Below are 16,723 nucleotides of genomic sequence, written 5' to 3'. Positions count from 1 at the left end.
TTGTGTCTGCAGACACCAGTGTCAAAATCCTGGCACTGCCTCTCCATTGAAACCTGAGGTCACTGTCAAGAAACCCTTCTGTTTTGGATTTAGTTCCATTGCTTCAGCAAGTCATTTTGCAATAATCCTCGTAAAAATCCAATGCAGAATCAGCCTCCAATTCTCCATGTCCTTGAGACACTCCTTTATCATCTGCTTTTGGTATTAATACAACCCTACTATTCTTCAAAACTGCAGGAATGTTACTGATCATCTGAGGAAGATGGGTCATATCGTTATCATGAAACATCTGTATATCTCCCAAACTTGCACCATCTGGGCCCATCGCTGTCCTCGGGTTCACTCCCCCAAGAGCACCATCAACCTGCTTTTTGCTGTCCAGTTCCACAAGGACTGCAGCAGTTCAAGTTACATTGCCCTGCCCTTCTCAAGGACAATTGGGTGAGCAGTTAAATGTTGCCCTTGTCAACAATGCCCACATCTCATGAAAGAAAAAATCATGAGCTTCAAAAATGTGATTTCTCTCACTTAACAGTTGGCATTTTTGCCTTGATTTTTTACTCTCATAGTCTTTGGGAGTTGTTCAACATGTAGCAACATAACGGCTGGATTTGCAACATAACCGCCATACCATCTTCTCAACATGGAGGTAATGTCACTGATTAGCAATACAGACACCTGCCCCATGCTCTAGTGACATGGGTTCAAGTCTCATCCCAGCAACTAATTGAATTTAAATTCTATTAGTAAATCTAGAAGTTAAAACTATTCTCGGTGGTGGTGACCATGAAATTATCACAGATTGTTCTAAAAGTCCTTCTGGTTCAAAAATGCCTTTTTTAGGGAAGGAAATCTGCCATCCTTGCCTGGACTGACCTATATGTGACACCATACCCACAACAATGTGATTCACTTTCTAGGGAATTTCAGAGGGCAGCCTGTTTAAGGACAATTGGGAATTGCCAATGACTAAAATCTTGGTAATCTTCCTCACCAACAACAACCCTCTGAGAACTGAGATGCGAGAGCGAAACAGCACAGGAGTTGAGCCTTTGGAGCTGGGAGTAACCCTGAGAAGTGATCCTGCTTTCTCTTGTATCAGATTAACTTCACACTAAAAGCTATCAATAATTACAATAATGAAATGTCAACTGTGATTTATTCTCTTTATTCCACAAAGAATATTGCTTCTAAATTATAGTTTTGGTGCAAATCATTAAAATGATGGAAAATAAATGTAATTAAAAATAATACTGAAACCTTTGTGGTCCATATAATTTTATTCATTACACAGCTGAATACATTTAGGTGATAGGCGATTGACATTTGCTGAGCCTATCAAAAGATTCCTGTTTAAATGCATTAAGATTCACTTGCCATCCATAATATTTGGGTTATGCTCTTTTTACTACAATATTGAACCTATCTCTCAGCAATTTGAGGAAATGTGCTTTCAAAGATGTTTGATTTAAAGTGCTACATATTAGGCTTGTAAGCAAAGTTTGAAGACCATAGGATAGAAGAAACATTAACTGTGTGGATTTCAAATCCGTAAATTGTATGGGATTGGGTCTTAATCTCTGAAGGGGACAACAGTTTGCCTGGAATGTTTGGTTGGGTGTGGTTTGCTGGTGAGTAATTCAGGCTCTCTGCAGTCTGTAATTTGATACAGTCAATTATAAGGCAGATCCAAACCCCTCCACACAAACACTGACTGTTTTTAGAATTGGTCTGCAGTACATTCACAGGTCAGTACTCGATGTGCGTGCTACAGTTCAAATGGGAAAGGATGGAGAATGTCTCAACACAGGCTCAAAATATTAAAATTAAGATATGGCTGTTCCTGAGGCCAATGTGGGATAGTGAACTCCAGAAACGATGAGACTTGCACTGAGCTAGGGTAGAGAAAATGGAGTTTTAGCTGAGCTCAAGTTTGACTGTTGCATAATGAAGCCTCACCAGGAGATTTATGAAACAGTTGAATGTTCAAACAATACTGTCAATGTAATTCAATATTTGATTGGAGTATGCTTTGTTTTTTTTTTGAGGCAAATAGCCTCAAGTTCCTTTGTCCCTCCACTGAGGCATACATTCGGAAAGCCAAAAGGTTACCTTAATCCTACATAAGACTCCAGTTCAACCTGTTTCTGGGTGTCACCGATGCAGAGGAATGTATCCAGGCTGTGGTAAGGGTGTAGAAGAGATCTGAAACTTGAATCTCCGGATGAAACATAGAATCCTTTTGATGGAATCGTAGAATCCCTACAGTGTGGAAACTGCCATTCAGCTCATTGAGCCCACACTTAGCCTCTGAAGAGCATCCCTCCACCTCCATTCCCCCCCACCCTAGTCCTGTGACCCAGCATTTTCCATGGCTAATCCACCTAGCCTGCACATCCCTGGACACTATGATCCCCTACAGTTTGCCTCTCAACATAACAGATCCACAGAGGATGCCATATCCCAGCTCTGCACTCATCCCTGAAACATCTGGACAACAGACACCCATGTCAGACTCCTGCTCATTGACTACAGCTCCACCTTCAACACCATTATCCCCTCCAGACTGATCTCAAAACTCCCTGACCTTGGTCCTGGCTCTGCCCTCTGCAACTGGTTCCTCAGCTTTCTGACCCGTAGGCCACTATCAGTGAAGGTAGCCAACTGCACCTCCTCCGCAATAACACTCAACACTGGAGCTCCCCAAGGATGTGTCCTGAGCCTCCTACTGTACTCCGTGGACACCCGCAACTATGTCGCCAAATGCCGAATGCACTCCATCTACAAGTTCGCTGATGACACCACTGTAGTGGGATGGATATCCAGCAACGATGAAGCAAACTACAGGAGAGAGAGAGAGAGAGAGAGAGAGAGACATGGTGCAATGAAAACAACCTCCCTCTCAATGTTGGCATTGACTTCAGAAAGAAAGGAGAAGAATATGCTTTCCCAACCCCCCACCCCCAAAACACCATCTACATGAATGGAGTTGAGGTTGAGAAGTTGGAGTGTGTCTAGTTCCTTGGAGTAACGATAACCAACTACCTGTTCTGGACTTCCCACGTAAATGCAACAGTCAAGAAAGCATGAATAGGGGAGTGGATCTAACAAGGTTGCTGTTCAAAACAGCTGGAGCTGACTCCTTGTGTGGGAGAAATGGCCTCCCTTGTTTTTTTTTTTTGTTTTTTGATTTTGCGGTACTATTCTACAAGGCTGGGGACAGGGTCCGACCAGGCCAAATTAACAAGGACAACTTGCATCAGACCATGCTAGACTGTGTTTAAGGTGATTTGTTTGAATAGACAGGAAGGGCCACAAGAAATATACACTTTTGAGTCACTGAAAAACACGAGTAACATAGTAGATACAGGGAGTGATGACTGTAGGGATAGAGATTTACTTCAGATGTTGTGATGGGGGAATGCTTTTTTAAATTCCTGGAATGTGGGCTTTGTTAGGCCGGCACTTATCTGCCCTCCTCCCCAATTAGTGATGGGCAGTAGAATCAACACAATCAACACATTCAACACCCTTTTTTTAAAATTTGTTTGACACCTATTTGGCAAATCGTGTTCTGGGAGTATGATATCTTGCCTGGAATCTAGTTAACTGAAGGGAGAGCATCCTTGAAAATGAGAACTTGAGTTTCCATCACATTGGTTGAGAAATTTTGGGAGAATCACATAAAATTGGCAGTGAGGTGCTTGTCTTTTTTTTTTTAAAAAGCAAAAAGTCCCATTTTTCCAACCAAGTGCTCAATGGTGAGATGAGATTCTCATTAGTCATTGGGGAGAGGCCCATTGGTATGCATTAGCCAGCATCAACCTGCTCACCATTCTATCGCCTTGCCTCATTGATGTGCTGTTTCCCATTCCCCTGCTGAATAGAAACAGGATGGTGACGGTTCCTGGTGTCACCATCCGGGTAACCTGATGACTCCAGCTCCCCACTTACTCCTCCAGACCTCCATCAGCCATCTATACCTCAGGGCATATTCCATAGGTAGCAACCACATGCTCTTTCCCCTCTCCCCACTCCCCATCCATCAGGTACCCATTAATAAATCAGAGCACCAATTACCCATCTGTCTGACACATCCAGGGTAAATAACATGGATCGCACGGGAACTGTGGACTGCTAGTATTGGACAGTGTACACAGCTGAGCTTGGAAGATAGTGTTGCTGCCAGGAATCACAGGAGATCCCCCCCCAGCAGTGACCAACACTCCTTTCTGTGTTGAGTGGGGGAATATTCTGAACAAGGAGCCATGGGGGTATGGTGCGTAATGAGGGGAGTTTGGGAAGATTGTGAACCCCAGTCAGTCAGTCAGTCAGTCAGTCAGTCAGTCATCTTGGACTGAGATTTTTTTTTCTGGTTCAGTTTCGGTCCATGATTTTCTAAGACCTACATATACACAAGTAGAAATAATGTTCTTGAAATATTGACTAAAGGATTCATGACATTCATTAGATAGAATGAGCAGAGTTTCACTATGCTGAGAGGTACGTGTTGTAAAATAATGTTGGCAAACAAGTGTACGTAACTGAAGAGACGGATTACAATTTTATGTTCATACCTGCTTTTCCACTAAACACATCATTACTAGAGACATGACTTTGAGTTTAACGTAACATAAAATTGATGGATGGCTCGGTGGTTAGCACTGCTGCATCATAGAGCCAGCGACTTGGATTTAATTCCATTCTTGGGTGACTGTCTGTGTGGAGTTTGCACGTTCTCCTCGTGTCTGTATGGGTTTTCTCCCACAGTCCAAAGATGTGCAGGTTATGTGGATCGTTGCCCATAGTGGTCTAGGGATTTTCAGGCTAGGTGGATTGACCGTGGGAAATGCCGGGTTACAGGTGTGGGATAAGGGGGAGGGATTCTCTTCAGAGGGTCATTTCTGAATTCGATGAGGTGGTTCTGGGTGGGATGTTTTTTGGAGAGTTGGTGTGGACTTGTGGAATATGTCCATGTTATAGGGATTCTATGATTTTTGAAGAACAATATGTATGCAATATTTACTCCAGGTTATTGAGCAAATCTAACTTCTTAGTTTATTTTGCCGAGAGACAAACTCTGTCTATGCTCAAGCTGTTTCTGTTCTGGAATATCCTTACCTACTCCACTATAATATTCTCAGTTGTATAATATCCTTACTCGCTCAAGTATTACTTCTGGATCTTATAAACATTAATAATGTTTTAATTAAGCAGCTACTCTCTTGTGCATCATTTGGGTAATTTAAAGCGCCATGCCCTCAAGTGCCATCTGAAGCCAACCCCTCTTTCTCGAAATTGCTTGGATCAAAGATTTTAGCTGTTGCTCAATAAACTGCTTGACACCTGTACATTAAGAAATCCTGTTGTTAATTTGTTATAAAAGGGGCTTAACAAAAGTACTTATAAATCAAATACATATGTTTAGAATGTTGTTTGCACAATTTAATTCTAGTTAAGAGTATATGAAGTGCGTTTCTCTTGCATGTTGTTATTATATATGTGCTTCAGTTGTAAGGTCTTTTCAGAAACATTGATCCCTAATTCAGTTTTTTAAAAAAAAAAAATCTGCTCAAGAATTAACAGACTCAAAGCACACGTTCAACAGCGGTTAAGATGCATCAGTGTAGTTCCAGGAATTGAGCAGAACAATAGGACAGATATCAGTGAAAAATTGTACCACTTTTAAATGATATTATTCATATGATTTAATAATAGATCCAACTCTATTTGGAAAAATATTAGTTTTTTATTAATGCACTTTCAGCATTGAAATGAAGTTTGGAATAATAAATCGCAATTGGCTTCCAGTTTTTTTTCAAGAGCCTAGATTAAAGATAATAGATTTGTTGGTAGGACACTACATCACTTGGGTTATGTAGGTGAGTGTCGGTTGCTAGAGCAAGACCGTTACAGAACCTTGCCTTTTGATGTAAGTTACTTGGTTTCTTTTGCAATATATTGTGATGTGCTTCCAGTAATTTCCTTTTTTTTTTTTTTGGAGCTTATCTAGAGTGTAGGAGCAGCATAGATAAATATTAGCCATTAAGAAAAATCAGGTATGAGTATGCCCTATGAACTATTATTGTCATCTTTGCTTTAAACCTCCTCACATGGGAGGTTCTTCTAAACAAATGTGAAATCCAAAGTCAGAACTCGTTTAAAAAATTATAATGGAGTTTTTTTTAACTTTATGATTGAGATAAACGTCCAAGCGAGAAAGTCAAAGTCTGTGCTCTTTCTGTCTCTTTCTCAAAGCCTTTACGCTTGTTTCTTTCTCTGCCACCTGTGTCTGCTGATAAGTGGCAAGTAACATTCACTCCGCACAAATACCAGGCAATGACCACCAATAAGAGACAATCTAATCACCACCCCTTGATATTTAATGTTGTTCCCATCACCGAATCACCCACAATCAACATCCATTAACCAGAAACTCAACTGGACTCCCCACATAAAATGGATATGAGAGCAAGTCAGAGGCTAGGAATACTGTGTGATGAGTAACTCCCCTCCTGACTCCCTGAAGCCTGTCGACCATCTAAAAGGCGCAAGTCAGGAGTGTGATGGAATACTCCCCACTTGCCTGGATGAGTGCAGCTCCAGCAACACTATCCAGGATAAAGCAGCCTGCTTGATTGGCCACACATCCAAAAGCATCCACTCCCTCCATGACTGATGCTCAGTAGCAGCAGTGTGTACTGTCTACAGGATGCACTGCAGAAATTCGCCAAAGATCCAAACCCATGGCAACTTCCATCGAGAAGGACAAGGGCAACAGAAACATGGGAACACCACCACCTCCAAGTTCCCCTCCAAGCCACTGACCATCACCTCAAAACTATGTGCTTTTAATGAGCTCCATCGACCTTTTTGATAGTTTGTTTACGTTTGGTGGGAGGGCAGTCGATTTTAGCACTTGCTTACCCACTCCCATGTTATGGGGGTGAGTTGGACACCTCCCTATTTTATGTTCATCCTTCCCTGTCAAAATTACACCCAGTGGGCCATGTAACATCCAGTCCTTTGTTTTCTTTTAAAAAGAAAACAATCTTTTATTTGTGTGTTAAGTTTCAGTGCCTCTATGTTGACCTGGTCGAGGACACTAGGGTGGGTGCATCTTTCTTCCCAGCAGATTCGCAAGATCTTGCGCAGGCAGCATTGATGGTACTGCACCAGTGCCTTGAGGGGTCTGCTGTCGACAATCCACATCTCAGAACCGTAGGCTGTGGTGGTTCCCGCCCTCCAATTTGTGAAACATTTATTTTCTTTCTTTTTTAGTTTTGATTCTGTTGTCACTTTGCACAGTTGGCTGGATGGTGGTGTGCGACGCAGAGTAACGCATACAGCATGGTTTAAATTCCTACATGGGCTGAGGTTATCACAAAGGACCCTCCTTTTTAAACTCCTTCCCCTCACTCATCTGAGGCATAGTGGACTTATGCTAAACCATCATCAGTCATCGCTCTAATGAGACAGTGACCCTATGGTCCGGTAGGGCTATGGCGAATTTACTTTTTTAAGTTTTTTGCACAAATATAATTTCACAGAGAACTGTCTATTATTTGGGAACCTAGTAAATTAACTTATTGTTCATTTCTCCTCTTTGTATCATGAAGTCAGCATAATCTTACCAGATCATAGGGCAGTTCTCTCAATAGAAAGAAAAAATAAATGCTGTACCCTCCAAAGAGAGAGAGAGGAAGACACACACAGTCATGCTTCAAAATTCACAGTTACAGGATGGGATTACATGCACTTCATCAATTTCTTTGCTTCTGGAGCACAGATTTACAAACTATTTTGAGGTGCCACAGCAAAGGTTATTGAGATGTGGGAATAACATACAGGAATGAGTAGAAGTTGCTTAGTTAATGGGAAGCAGAGAACAGGCATAAATGGAGAATAGGCATTTTCAGTTTGGCAAGATGTGACAAGGGGTGCACCAAAAGGATTGGTGCTGGGGCCTTAACTAATTACAATTTTTAATGAGTGGCTTAAATGAAGGGAGGAAAGGTACAGTTGGCAAACTTGCTGATCACACAAAGATAGGTGGGAAAGTCAGCTGTGAAAAGAGCATACGGAGGTTGCAAAATAGATACAGATTTGTTCAGTGTGAAGAGGCCCTTCAGTGGTCATTAATTGACCAGCAAAGGGCCTTAATTGATGGTGGGATGAGAAAGTTGAACAAGAGCCCTGCAGTTTAGGACTTTATTTCTATGGGTCATGGGTATCTCCTTCTTCATAATAAAAAAAAAATCTGATTATCATTCTGACCTGTCGTGTAATCACATGGTAGATAAGGCAGAGCTAGCTGTTCCTTTTCCTGAAGGACACACAGATGAACCTTTTACACAGTATTGTTTCTGGCTTAATTCAATTCAGTTTCGCAATATGCCCTGGCAGGGTTCAAATTAATAACTAGGTTGCTAGATCAGCACCAAACCTTCCATGACTATATCTGTTAAGTGCCTTTGAGGGATTTGAGATGGCATAGATCTGTTAAGATGTAACTGTACAAGCCAGTTCCATAGAGTTAGAGATATACAGCATGGAAACAGATCCTTTGGTTCAATTTGTCCATTCCGACCAGATATCCTAAATAAATCTAGTCCCATTTGCAAGCATTTAGCCTATATCCCTCTAAATCCTTCGTATTCATATTCATCCAGATGCCTTTTTAAATGTTGTAATTGTACCATCCTCCACCAATTCCTCTGGCAGCTTATTCCATACACGCACCAGTCTCTGTGTGAAAAAGCTGCCCCTTGGGTCCCTTTTATAAATCTTTTCCCCTCTCATCTTAAATCTATGCCCTCTACTTTTTGGACTCAAACCACCCCCCTATCCCAGGGAAAAGACCTTTTGTCTATGCTGTGAGCATTCAAGTAAAGTGCCCTTACACTAGTTTTTATACCTTCTTTTTGAATCCCAATACTTCCAACAGAAGGACCTTTGTCTTCTAACAAGAACACGAATCTCTTGAGGTATACAATAAGAAGCTACAACATCCTGTCACCATATGATTACCTTTTTGTTGCAGCTATTGTATGAGAATTAAGACTAAATCATAACAACTTTAAACTCCTAATTATAGGCATTACATATGCTTTTGTTGATGAGAGCATGTTCTATTGCAGGCACATTCATCACAAATCTTTCACAACTTATCCTGGATCACACCATTATAAAGCCTGACCAAAATATTGCTACTAAAATGCTCTAAATGTTTAATATCTAGGTAAACTACAGGTCTCTCGTTTATAAATTTGAAGCCGTAACAAAAAATAGTTAAAACTAAAAAATAGAATTGCTGTTGCATTTACTTATGATGCAATATTGAAGTGCAGAATTTTGTAGTGAATTTGACTTCTTTCCAAATAGAACAACAAACGTTAATTTAAATGAATGTAGTTGCTCCATTAAATCAAAAATTACAATGTCACTGGACAAACAGTACCCGCATTTAACTAAATAGATAATTAAAAACTAACTATAAATAGCAAATGAATTAAACTTGCTAAGTGCATATCTTGTGAAAACATTCCAATTCATAATTTATTTACAGTCTTAATTGGGAACAAGGTAATGATTAGTGTCACCGCAAACATTTGATGTATTCGTTCTGAGCAGGCTAGAGAAGAGACTGAAAATATACTAAAGTAAATCAAATCATTGTCAAAAATCATATTGCCAAGGAAATCGGAAACACTGCCAAAAATCATTCTTTAAAGGATAATAAACTGCAGCATTGAATTGTGGAGTCAATTTGAGGACATTGCCAATTATTTTTAAATGTTGGATTTCTTTTGTAATGTTTATAGTAACATTGACGTAATACTGAACATTTAAAGTTGGTAAAATCCTCCCAAATTGTTGAAAATTTTTAACATGAAATATAAGCCAGGCACTGCTGACCTTGCCAGTTTGGGGCTCTTGAATAATCTGTGTGGTTACTGGCAGAAAATTTCTGATATCTACAATAAGAACTCCTGACACCTTTGCACCTTTTAAATTGAATCATTAGCAACAACTTCTAGGCAGCAGGATTGTGAGCAGAGCAAAAACGAAGCAATCTTGAACAAATCAATTTGTTAGTGGTGCAGTAGTGAACTAGACTGTAAGTAAGAAGGCGAATATATTAAAGTAATATGCTGACTATCCACAAGGTTGTAGTAAAATTAAATTAAAACGAAATAGAACTTATGGGAGTAAAGCAACAAAATATTTTGGATCAATAAAAATATGCTGGCTGAGACAAAATGAACTGCACATGATCAATAAATAAGAATTCTTGGTAAATGTGGAATAACTTAATCAATAACAGTACTATATAGCCATAATATAATGAACATCACAGATCATACCATTATAAAGCCTGACCAAAATATTACTGCTAAAATGGTTGAGATGGATTTTGCATTGCTGTTTAAGTCTAGCATCTCATGGCATTTTTACAGTGAGGGGAGGTTCCTGCAGCCCCTAAATTTGTGATGAAACAGTATGGGTTTTTTTTTCCCTCCAATTTTTAAGACCCTTTTCACACCTTCCTGACTACTCGAGCTGAATCTTTTTTTCTATGTGCTGTACAGGAAAACATTCACTCACTCCCTTTGCTGGTACTTCTTCAACTTTTATTATTATGGAACATTTTCGCGAGCAGTGCCAGGTTCTTACACTTGAAGAGTTGTACGGCAAAGAAAAATGATTTGTGTATACGTGGGACTGGTCTCGAGACAGAGGGAGAATAATAATGATTTTAAAAAAGAAGCAATTGCAAATGTAACTACACTTTTCAGTCTAATGAACACGACAAGCAAACTGAAAGTGAAGCAGTCCTATCAGATAGAAATAGAAAGGCACTCCTTTTGTAGCAATCTAAAAGGCAGAAGGCTTGTAAAACCCGAGATGTGTAAATCAGAACCATATGATTAAAAAGTTACAGCCAAAACCTGCAGGTTTTTTTTTTTGTTTTTTTTTTGCTCTGTGTCTTAGAAGGAGATATTTTGCCATGAGGTTTAATTTTTGAAAGATTTACTGAACAGAAGATACCAGCAGAAATAATGGAACATTTGAAAATTGTTTCACTTCATGAAGCAATTAAAATATTACATTTCGTGGAGTTTTCATGCAAACAAATTGGTTAACAAATTTTCTTCATCTTGTCTGATTTGTCTTCTGTCAAAGGAGTCTTTACACAAATGATTTTAAATTCCAGCATATTTTGCTTGCTGCAAGCTAAAGTTCTTGTGTAGTTCAATGCCATTGTACAGCATTCATTATGTAATAAATGAGATCCCAGGCATTGACTAAAAGGTAGGAATACAGTTAAGCAATTTTTCCTTGACTGTAGGGCTGCTGATTTTCAGTGTTTGATATTTTCTTCCAGCTGTTCTGTAACAGTTTACGACATTTATCTCCGAGTCCCATCTGTAGTCAATCATTTCATAAAGATTATCTGTTTTTAAGTGAGATGGTCCTCAGTTGGACAATCTTCCACAGAGCATATCAACAAATATTGCACTGTAACATTTTAGAAAAGAATGAAATGTCACAATTTAAAATTTCCAGAGAAAGTGTATAATTCAGTTAATCATTTAGTGTCTCAAAGCAGGCGATCTCATTTGGTTGACTGAATCAGGCTAAAATGTTTGATAACTGTGCAGATTGTTTGAGGTTTATTGGTCCTGGGTGGAGAGTTAGACTTGCACTGTAGCTTATAAATATAGTTATAAGGGGAATAATCTTGGAGGTTGTTCAATTATAATTGGCTATCTCATCACTCAGGTTTGATAGCTTATGTTGTTTTTTTAAAAAAAGAAAATTAGGACATCATCCTGCATGGTGTATTAAAGCAAAGACAGAAGAAAATTGCAGTAGTCCATCAACTTCTGTACAGTAACAAACTATTTAAAAAAACAATTGAAATAATTATTCCAGGTGACTAACTATATCCCTAAAGATTTAGAAAAAAAACCTTTTTTCTTTGATCGACATTTTCTCAGCGAGATACTCGATCATCACTGCGTTTAAAACGTATTCTGTTTACTTTGTCTTTTACAACATTTTTTTTAAAACAATGGTATGTCCGTTCTTTCAAGAGATTTGAGCCTCACTGGCAAAGGCCAGTGTTTGTTGGTGGCACAGTCTTGAAAACATGGTCTGCCGAGGTTCAGTAACACTTTCTCCCGCAAACAGAAAAGGGAAGTAAATGTTGGCTGTGCCAGTGACAATGGCATTCCGCAAAGGAATTTAAAATTAACTGAATAAAACCTTCTACATGAGAAGATGAACGGAAAGTAATTGAGTTCCTGCCATCTGTGAGCTTCAAGGATGCACTGCAAACAACAATGTGCATAAGTTAGGGTCTTTTGTTAAACGTGATATGTTTTGATCAAGATTGACAAGAATGTCTATGCAAGAAATCAAATTGAGCAATAGCTGGGGTGTCACTTTGGTTAGCACAGCTGCTTCTCAGTGCCAGGATTCCGAGTTTGATTCCAGCCTCTGGCAACTGTCTGTGTGGAGTTTGCACACTCCCAGGGTCTGCGTGGGCTTCCTCCGGGTGCTCCAGTTTCATCCTGCGGTCCAAAGATGTGCAGGTTAGGTGGATTGGCCATGCTAAATTGTCCATAATGCCCAGAGATGTGCAGTATGGGTGGATTAGCCATGGGAAATGCAGGGTTACTGGGATAGGATGGAGGTATGGGTCTGGTTAGGATGCTCTTCAGAAGGTTGCTGTGGACTCAATGGGCCAAATGGCCTGCTTCCACACTGGGGATTCTACAATAATTCTGTGCAATGGATACATTGTTGTGATAGTCCAGGTTGTGACAGAATTCTGATATGTTATTAATAACTGGAAACTTGGGTTCTATATGGGGGAAAACAATGTGTAGATTTACATTTGATTTGTACTTTTATATTGAGTGTTAAGGACACTGAATGGAATTTTTCGCTCTCTCTCTCTGAAAGGTGTGGGCAATGGTAAGGAAGTTAAGGGAAAAATTGGCAGAAATGAAAAAAGTTGGATTCTTGACACAGAAAATTATTTCTGAATTTTCACCTGATTGAAACAGCGAGTTCAAAATTTCTCTGAATGCAACTTCTTTATTTCTGTGCATTTGAATCCCATTAATAATTGAACTCTCCTCATTTTTATGGAGCTATCATTTCTCCCCTCTTTTGAGGAACCTAGATGAAACCAATTCCCAAGAAGGAAGTCCTGGCATGAAACTAGCAGCAGTAGCTGACTATTCAGTTTTGAGTGTTCATCCAATTCTGCCTTCATCTGCACATCCCTACAATCCTTCATGGGTGCCTTCGTCTCAATTCAGCCTTCATCCATGCTAGCAAACAGCAGCTTCACACATCATCCTGCATGTGCCCTGTCTAAGTCTCACGCTATTTCAGCCCTTCAGAATTTCATTCTGGAGTTTGGGGAATGGCTTGTATGTTTCTGCCAGGTCACGTCCTGCATGGAGATGCGCATCTATCTCATATCTACACAGAATTCAATTTTTGGCTCTTAACTTCATTTCCTAGCACTTGCTAACTTTCTGCTTTGGTTTGAATTGCTTTTTAATGGATAGGAAATGGCAGGTAATTTGTCACAGTCCAGAACAGCTGAGGGAGTGGACAAATGTGATATAACAGTATGCCAAATCAATGCCTTGTCTACAGTGTGTGCCAGATTTCTGTGTGGGAAAACACAAACCGAAAATAAGTTTCTGGGTGGCTGACAAGTTGGAGAAAAGTTCCAGAAATGGGAAGGTTTTAAGGTATGAGAGAGGAAGACATTGTACTAGGCTGTCAAATGCAAGAAAGGAATAAAAGCTTAAGGCATAAGTGAGCTTTGTTAGCAGTTTTTAAAGGATTTCATGAAGAGACACTCAGTTATTCCTTGTGTTAATACAAGAATGTTGCTGGAAAATAAAAACAAAGTACATTGTTTCTGTTAAAAGAGGCAGTTTTAAGTGAAAACAGGGTAACCCTTGAGGTTTGAGAATCTAAGGGTTTCAGGTCAAAGGATTGAATTTTTATTTCTGATACTTGTAGTAATAATGTTTCAATGACTGGTTTGTGGGTACTACATAAGCAACAACAAAACTGGGAAAGGGGTACGTACAAGGAACAGAAACTCATCACCTGAGCAGAATTGACAATTTTCAAATAGTCCGACTCAACAACATTTATAGGATGGCTTTACCTGTGAAGCTTCTTATTGGACTTTCGGCTGTGCTTCAGAGTGGGGGATAAGTCCATGAGTGGTAATAGTACCTAGCACAAAGGAAGATGGTAGTGATTTCTGAAGGTCAACCTTTTTCAGTCCCTGCAGGAGTTCATCAGGTAAAGTACTAAGCTCAACAATCTTCAATTACTTCATCAGAAACCTTCCCTGCATCATCAGATCAGATCAGTGACTGATTGCACAGTGCTCAGAACCACTCTCAACTCTTCAGATAATGATGCATTTTCTGCCAAAAGGAAGCAATAAATGCACCATATTCAAGTTTGGGTTGTTTACTGGCAAGTAACATCATGCCAGACGTTGATCAGCTCTAGTAAGAGAGATTCCAACCATTGCCCCTTGACATTCAATGACATTACCATCACTGAATTCCCCAATATCAATGTCCTGGAGTTACCAATGATTGATCCAGTGTGGTTTCCAATCAGAAAATACTGTGGCTACAGGAGCAGATCTGAGAATGCAACAGTATTGACTGTCACCATCTCGAGGATAATTAGAGATGGGAAATAAATGCTGGTCTTGCCAATGACATTCCCATCTTCTGAAGAAATAAATTGTAATCAATGGAGATGCAATATGTGACCAAGAATGTGAAGTTTTTGAAAAGTAGTGCACACATACAGAAACAGACTTGATTCAGGCCATGGGTCTGGTGTGGGCCCTATACTTATCTATTGATTAAATGTACTCGATGGGGCAAAACCAGTAATTTAATAAATGCTGAAACAGGTGCTACTCGATGACATAGCACTGTTGAGGTTAGTCACAGATTAACAATAATTAGTGTAGTCTCTGGTTATGGAAAGATTAATTACAAATCAATTGGTGATTGTTCCAAACCCGACCACACTGGTGTGCTCTGAATTAAGGCATGATTGTGTTAGAAGTGTCTATTTGTCATCTGCTTTTTTGGTTGTTAAATTGTATTGAATCCTGGTCTAGTTTCCTACTCCTCTGTAATTGTCATGTATTGTTTAACTGTGGGCACTTCTGGAGCATGTAAGTGGTGGTCAGCAGTTACTTCTGTATTTTAAAATGTCAAAACATGACAGGTCTTGTATTATGTGTTTTGAGGGCTGAAATTTCCACTACTTTCTTTTGTGTGGCTGTTTCTCAGTCATATTGAATCACTTACTCTCTGGTTATCGAGTATGAAGTATCTGTCTGTCTGTCCCATTGACTATCTTCACACTGTGTATATTCTAGATAATGAGTGTTGGTGTGTCTCATTGAACCCCTTCAGAGTGGCTGTGTGTCCCACCAAATAAATGACTCTTCATAACCCAGTGACTGAGGGTCTCTGTTCCCCATTGAAACCCTTCCACGAGGTTACAACTTATTTTACAGTTCAGTATAAAAATCGTCCAAAAACATCTGTGTTTGCACATGGATATGAGAAATTTTATCACAAATTACTTTCTTGTAATTCAAATTTCCCTTTCGGTTGGGTGGAATTTTCTGTTCTGGACATGTGAACATGTGGCACCATTTCTGGATCACAATCCCATGCTCTGGTTAGGGCTACAGCCTGTGACAGCATCTTATAGCAACCAAATAAGAGGCTGTTTCTAGGCCCAGTATCTAGATAGGGGGCCTACGGACCTAAGACGATAGCAGCTACAACACCATAGGAGGGCAGCCCCACTGTCAGAGAGGAAATGCTAGTGTATTGCCATCTTGAGGCACCTTCCGAACAGGCACTTCTGTAGACCACATTCAAAGCTTCTAGGTGACCTGTCTAGACAATGGGTGGCACCTGACCTCCACTAAAGGTGGCAACTCTAGCGGTGAGTGTGCAGTTAACAAATTCCCTCCCTAATGGCATTGTGAGTCAACCCACAGCATGTGGACTGCAGTGGTTCAAAAAGGCAGCTCACCACCACCTTCTCAATGGCAACTAGGGATGAGCAATAAATGCTGGCCAGCCAGTGGCATCCAAATCCCAAGAATGAAATGTTTTTTAAAAAAAACAAAGCTTTATAGATCGTCTCTCGCCCCCCGCCCTGCTTACACCGCACCCACTTTTTCACCAATTCGGATACCAGCAAGCTGCCTCCGGGTACCTGGAAGGGTTGGATGGTCCTCCGTGGGGAGGTCGGAGGAGTGCCTTCAGCTGTCATGAAAATTTAGCCCAAAAATGGTCATTGAAATATGCAGATAAGCTGCTACTCATTGGCTGTGGGCTTGGGAATGCCCTCAAGAAAATCAGCTGGAGGGCAAAACATGTCGGAATACTGACCTACTTGATTAGGGAAATTTTGCCTATGGGGTTTAATTTCCAGGGCCTTGTAACCATCCAATCATACAAAGTGGAACAGGAACAGGAATAGGCCTCTCAGCCCTTCAAGCCTACTCTACCGTTCAATAAGATCATGGCTAATTTGATTTTTAACCTCCAAATATATATTGCATATTTCTGACCATCTTTCTTCCCCAATCAAGAATCTATCCACCTGCTTTAAACATTTT

At 40.0% G+C, this 16,723-nt stretch overlaps 1 protein-coding gene across 2 annotated transcripts in view; it reads left to right on the top strand.

Moving 5' to 3' along the window:
- Positions 1 to 16,723, top strand: part of luzp2 (leucine zipper protein 2) — a 336,625-nt gene that overhangs the window by 12,411 nt on the left and 307,491 nt on the right. The window lies entirely within an intron of this gene.

Source organism: Rhincodon typus, chromosome 17 (assembly GCF_021869965.1).
Source record: "Rhincodon typus isolate 14 chromosome 17, sRhiTyp1.1, whole genome shotgun sequence".
Lineage (NCBI taxonomy): Eukaryota > Metazoa > Chordata > Chondrichthyes > Orectolobiformes > Rhincodontidae > Rhincodon > Rhincodon typus.
Note: the sequence above shows the minus strand (reverse complement) of the source record. Positions and strands in the feature narration are given on the sequence as shown.